Source organism: Oppia nitens, unplaced genomic scaffold (assembly GCF_028296485.1).
Source record: "Oppia nitens isolate AA-2021 unplaced genomic scaffold, nextdenovo-longstitch-racon4-pilon3 scaffold31_pilon_pilon_pilon, whole genome shotgun sequence".
Classification (NCBI taxonomy): domain Eukaryota; kingdom Metazoa; phylum Arthropoda; class Arachnida; order Sarcoptiformes; family Oppiidae; genus Oppia; species Oppia nitens.
The window spans coordinates 665,001-672,500 of NW_026533212.1; the positions used below are offsets into that span (position 1 = coordinate 665,001).

Here is a 7,500-nt window from a genome sequence, read left to right on the forward strand (position 1 = left end):
TCTCTCTCTCTCTCTCTGTTATTATWAAATCCTATTGAGTTTATAAGTTAGGTATAATAATAATAACAATCTTTAAACATATAAAACATATAAAACAAAAATCACTGTCAAAAATGTTTGTTTGATTWTTTTTTGTTTAGTAATACCAGAGGTATTAATGTACAAATTTTTTATATATATATATATATATATAAACTATATATATTGATATATGATGTATATATATATATATATATATATATATATATATATTACAGATAATAATAAAGAAATCAAATTTATTTTATTTTTTTWAATGTTTAAAAATATATTATATATAATATATATTTCTAATATATATATGTTTTWTCAAAAAATTTATAAATARTTATTAAAATTTAATTGCTAATATAATTGTTACTGTTTTTTAACTGTTTATTATTATTATTATTTTAATTAGTATTGATTTAAATTATTACTAATTAACAAAAACTTAAAATTAAAAAAATTAAAACCTTTTAAAAAATATATATAATTTTATTTAAAAATAGTWWAATAAACTTTAATATCAATATATATATAGTATATATATATATATTATAAGTTATATWTACTGTACTAATAAATAAATAAAAAATCATTTCCTATTTCATTAATAACATTATTATTTGTTAAGACTTATTATTATTATTATTATTAATATTATTTTTTTTATTGATAATAAATAATACATAAATCTCCTAATAATCCTCAATACTAGCAATAATATTAAATGTTATTATTATTATTATTATTATTATTATTAGTTATATATATATATAATATATATTTATTTATTAATAAACTTATTGAATACGTCAAAATAAAAAAGTTATTTTCTATTAAMTAGAAATTTTATGAAAAAACAATAAATAAAAATAGTTTAATAAATAATATTTTATTTGAAATAAATATTTTATATTTTTTAGTTAAATCGTAGGAGTTTTAGACACACACACACACAAAATAAATAGCATTTTAATAGTAAAATATATTTTTTTTTGAATAATAATAATATTATTAGTATTAAAAGTTATTTTTTTTTGTTAATAAATGTATTGTTATTTTTGGAAATAATAAGAAATATTATTTTTATATATAAAYAATATTTACTCAATACTTAGTATTATTTATTTAAATTAAATAAAATTTTCTTAAAATAATATGAATTATTATTATTTGTTTCTATTAACAAATTTTTTTGTTGTTGAAATATCTATATATAAATCAATAATATATTTAAAAAACAATTATAAATMAAATTAATAACAYATTAATTGATATGTAATAATAAAAATAATATAAATTATTTAATATACAGTTAATTAACAAAAATTACTAATTAATATAAAATAAATATTACGTWAATTATTAAACAGAGAAAAAAATTAAAGTAATAGTTATTAAATRTATTTTATTTTTTTACAAAAAAATAATAATATATTTAAAGTAATTTTTTTWAAAAATTCAAGTTATAGTTAGATTGAAATAATTTTATTGAATTTATTATTTATTTTTTTATAATATTATTTATTTGCAATATTATTATYATTATTATTATTACAGTATTATATAAATAGATAGTTTCATATGTTATTAATATTTTTTATATGATATATATATATATAATATAATATCTACTAGTATAATATTATATTACTTGATTATTATATATAATAATTTTCCAAATAAAATCAAAAAATAAATAAATTGTCATTTACTAAAGTTAATCATATAAACTATATATATATATATATATATATATATATATATATAAAGTTATATACTGTATATATATATATTTTTTATTGATTTAATATCATATATAAAATTTATAGTATTTACTAGTAGTAATCTATCACATTATATATATATATATATATATGAGATTAATCAACTCACCAAAATAAAAATAACAATAAAAAAATATATTTAATGAACCTAGATCATTATTGATATTTGATATTTTTTTATGTTACACACATAGACACACATTAAYAATGATAAATAAAACAATTTTTKTATATAAATATCAAATATATAKTAATTAAGATAATATTGATTATAAACTGATATTATAATAATAATAMTAATTATATTTATAGTAATTTTTATATCATCTCATATATACTGTATATATATATATATAGTTATACTTATTAATTACTATAATATTGATTAGTTTAAAAAAAAAAATCTGATATTGAATTGTTTAAATATTTTAAACAATTTTAAACATTTTAGTTTAAAATGTATAATTAAAAACTACAGTTTAGGATAATTAACATTATATTATATGGGTATAAATGGTTCAGTAATTTACTGTATATTATCATAAATATCATAAATATTAATATGGTTTTCAGTAAAACATATTATAACTGTATATTAATAACATATAGTTATATACAATGTATATATATATATATATATATATATATCATTATAAGTAGATAATGTAAAAATCATGTATTGATTAGTCTATTAATTATTATTATTATTATTTTGTTATTGAAAACATAATATTTTTTTCATATAATATTTTGTAACTACAGTTAGGTTACAGTAAAACTTTTTTATTTTTTTATTTTATATATTAATTATTTTTATTTTTAGTTTTTTTTGGTGACTAAATAACTTTTAGAGTATTATATATATATTGAATAAGTATATTAAAATTATTTATATATTTTTTGTTTTTTTTGATAATTAATTAAATTAATTATTTAAATTAACTTTTATTGATAGACAACACACTTATATATATACTGTATTTATTTATTTTTTTAWATTATAAAAACATGTTATTATCTTAATATTATTATAACAATAATATACTTATCAATATTTAATGGGTATTATTATAATTATATTATACTGTATATTATAAAACTTTATATATATATATAATATGTATAAACTGTATTATAATTTTAAGTACACTAAAACTAAAACAAAACAAAAATAAAACAAAATCTCATTAATAATAATTAAAAATAAAGCAATTAAAATATGTTTCATTAAGTATATTATATATATATATATATACTATATAAGTGTGCCTTAAGTTGAAAATCTTGTATAACACTTATCTCTCAAAAAAAAGTACAATACTTTATATATATATATACTATATATATATATATATATATATATATATATACAGTGGATATATATACTTTAGATATATATACTGTAAATATATATATATATAACTGTATATATAATTATTACAAAATTATTTAGATGTAAATAAAGATATTAAATTAATAGTAATGAGTTTTAACTATTTTATTATTAATATTAGTATTATTAATATTAGTATTATTATTAKTATTATTATTATTATTATTATTATTATTATTATATATTTTTAAAATAGTTAATGTTAGAAAATTTGTTTGAATATAAATATATATATATATATATATATTTGACTGTAGTTAGTATTGTAAGTAATATATAAATGATATCTATATTTATATGATATATTTATCATAATTTTTTTATTTATTAAAAATAAAAATATGTTTTTATAAGTCATTAACTAAATTACTGGAAATATATATTTTATAAATTAGTTTCAATTGTGTTTAAAATATTTATCATATTTTATACAATAGTTTTTAAATTTTTTGTTTTTTATTAGTATTTATTAGTAGTATTAATAATATTTTTATTTTTATATATAAAATATCTATTATTGTAATACAATTGAAACTAAATTGTTTTTTTACAAACTATTATATTTATATCATTTATATATATATATATATATATAATTGATATATAATTTAATGATTTATATAAATCAATTTATAAAATTTATTATTATTATTAATATGATATATTGGTGAAAAAATGTTTTACATTAATGTAATTTTTTTTAATAATGAATATTTTATTTTATTATTTATTAGATTTTACAAAAATATTATATTTTACAAAAATTATTTAATAATTTATTTAATTAACTGTAAAAAAAACTATTTAAAAATTTTTAATTTAATTTAATAATCAATTCAAATATGAATAATAATAATATAACTTTTTTATTATTATTAAAAATATATTGATTTTATCTATAATTTTTAAAATATAAAATCTAATGAATAATAGTATATTGTAAACAAAAAAAATTATTTATTTTTAAAAGTACCCTGGATAAAAAAACTAACTAATTTRATAACAAAAAATSATTAAAAAATATATGAGAAAAAAATATTATTTATATATATATAAATAAATGAKAAATTAAATATCAAACCAAAAAAAATTGATAAATAAATAAGTTTTTTTCACATAAGATATATACTATTGATTATTATGTATATATATATATATATATATATAAAATCTTTTAATACTATTTTATTATTATTATTATTTGAGTAAAACATTTATATATATATTTTTTATTTAATTTTTTTTGGGAGGTTTTATATTTCATTTATTTMATACATTTATTTTTTTGGCTGAACTGTATATTATTTGATTGACTGACTGACTGATATATATAAATATTTTTTGGATATAAATATATAATAATATATTTATTTATTTTTTAGTTGTAGTTTAGAAATAATGGGGAAAAATAAAACCTCCAAAAAAATATAATGTTTTTATTTTTTACATTATTATAATTTTTTTWWAAATTTTATTTATGATAACAGATTCACAGATGAAATTGATTATCAATRAAATAATATATATATATATATATATATTAAATATATAATAMCATTAAAAAAATTATATTTTTTTCACACTTTACTATTAACCATAATTTATTAACTATAATATTAATGACTGATATATCAGTCAAAATAAAAATGATAATTAATAATACTATTCAATACAAATATAACACAATATGTTTATATAGTTTAGGGTTAAAACTGGGTTAATATATATATATATATATATATATATATATATATATTGTAATAGAGAGCACAGGGAGACAACAAATTCATTCATTTATCACATATTTTTCAAAGATAACAATAAATTTATATATATATATATATACAGTATATAAATATATTAAGTAAACTAAAGTATAGTATAGTTTTTATATATATATATATATTGTAATACTTTAATAATAAACATATTCATCGATTTTCATACCCTATATATATGTGTGTATTGTATTGTTTTGTTTTTTTGTTGTTGAAAGTGACTATCAATTGATAAAACAATAATAKATAAGACAGTGTATTATATATTATATTATATATAAATCTCTATATCTATTAACTATGTTTATGAAGTCATGTGGAGGACTGGTATATACAATATATATATATATATATATATATACTGTATATATACTGTATATATACTGTATATAAACTGTATATATACTGTATATACAGTATATAATTGTAATTTTTAATAGATATTGATATACTACTACTACTACTACTACTACTACTAATAGAAAAATCTAAATTAAAGACATGTTGTGTTATATATATATATATATATTTGTTATTATTATTATTATTATTCAATATCCCGGAGCTCAACCAAATTTAGGCCATTATTAACTGATATGTCAATGTTTTATATATTGATATATATATATATATATTAAATATATGATACTTATCAATAAATTATTTAATAAGATTTTTTTTGTTGTATAAAAAATTTTTTTAGTTTAGTAAAAAATTTCATAATAATAAATTAATAATAATAAAATAGTAAATATTATATAAATATTTAAGTAATAATAATAATATTATATTAATATATTATAAACGAAATAATACTCTAGTTTTTTTCATTTTAATATTTAAATATAAATATTATTATTATTACTTAAAAGTAAATCTTATTTACAATAGAGAGATATATATATAGATAGATAGAGAAAAATGAGATATAAATATAAATAAATAAATAAAATAAAATATATGTTTGAAGTTAGAAATATTTTATGAATTTTAATAACATTTATAATAATAATAATAATAATAATAATAWTAAATAATAATAATAATATTTGATATGATTTTAATATTTATATATTTGTGTTAAAAAAATTACACTTCAATAACAAGAATATTCTACAAATTCAGCATAAAATACATGAAAGTATTGAAAATAATGTAATAATAATAATAATAATAAATAATAATAACTATATATTGAAAAAAAAAAAWTTTAATACAATTTTTCTATTAATAAATATATTGTGTGTTTCATAGATTGACTTTTATGATAAATATTGTAAATTTTTWTAAWAAAATATATTATTATTATTATTTTAGTTTTAAATCATAATCTTATATATATATATATATATATTGACTACACTTTAACTGATAATATTTACATAGATTTGAATTTATTGTGAAAAAAATACAATTGACGTTTAAAAATGTTTTTTTAAATATTAAATAATATATTCAATAAATGTRATTATATTGTGTATGAAAATAAACTAAATAATATATTGAATATATATATATATATATTATTTATTATACAATAATTCAATACTAATCATATGATTAGTTAGTTTTATGTATAGAATATATTTTAATACAATAGTATAATAAGTTATTAATATTATAGTTAATTAATATTAAAGTTATAGTAATAATAAATTAAACAAAATTATTATTATTATTATTAAGTAAATTTATTTTATTAAATTTTTTAAGTTAGTATTTAACTAAATTAAAAGATACACAAACAAAAAAAAATCAATTACATTATTATTATTTTTTTGTTAACATATAGTACAGTGTATACTGTGTACACTGTATATAAATCACATAAATAATATAATTAACAATATATATATTATATATATATTGTATGATATATGTATTGCACTGAATATAAGAGAGAGAGAGAGAGAGAGAGAGAGAGAGAGAGAGAGAGAGAGAGAGAGAGAGAGAGAGATAAATCAATTTTCATCTATATATGAGAGAAAATAAAACTACAGTTTATTTGATTAATTTGTATGTCAGCGACAATAAAAAACTATATACAGTATGTATTATATATATATATATAAATATATATATATATATATATACAGTATATATATTAATAGTATTTATCACTCTATGATTTATTATCCAACAATAATAATACAATATATATATATATAAAATCAAATCTAAATAAATGATTGTATTRTACTGTATATATATATATATATATATATATATATATATATATATATATATACAGTATAATATAGTAATGATATAATTTAATAATAAAAATTAAATAAAAAAAAATACTGTATTTTGTTTTTATTTTACTAAAATAACAGTTTTAGTTCATTAATATAGTAAAATAATAATAATAATTAATTAATGAAACGACAATCACATAATAATATATATATATATATATATAATGAATAATTAACAGAATATTCTGTAATTATTATTTATTTATTTAATAAATTTATTATTATATTTATTTTTGTTGTTGTTTTTTGGTTGTCATTTA

The 7,500-nt window shown here is 12.5% G+C and overlaps 1 pseudogene; it reads left to right on the forward strand.

The window, feature by feature from the left end:
* The window catches only part of LOC128956602 (atrial natriuretic peptide receptor 1-like), a 63,598-nt pseudogene that overhangs the window by 10,598 nt on the left and 45,500 nt on the right, over positions 1 to 7,500 (forward strand).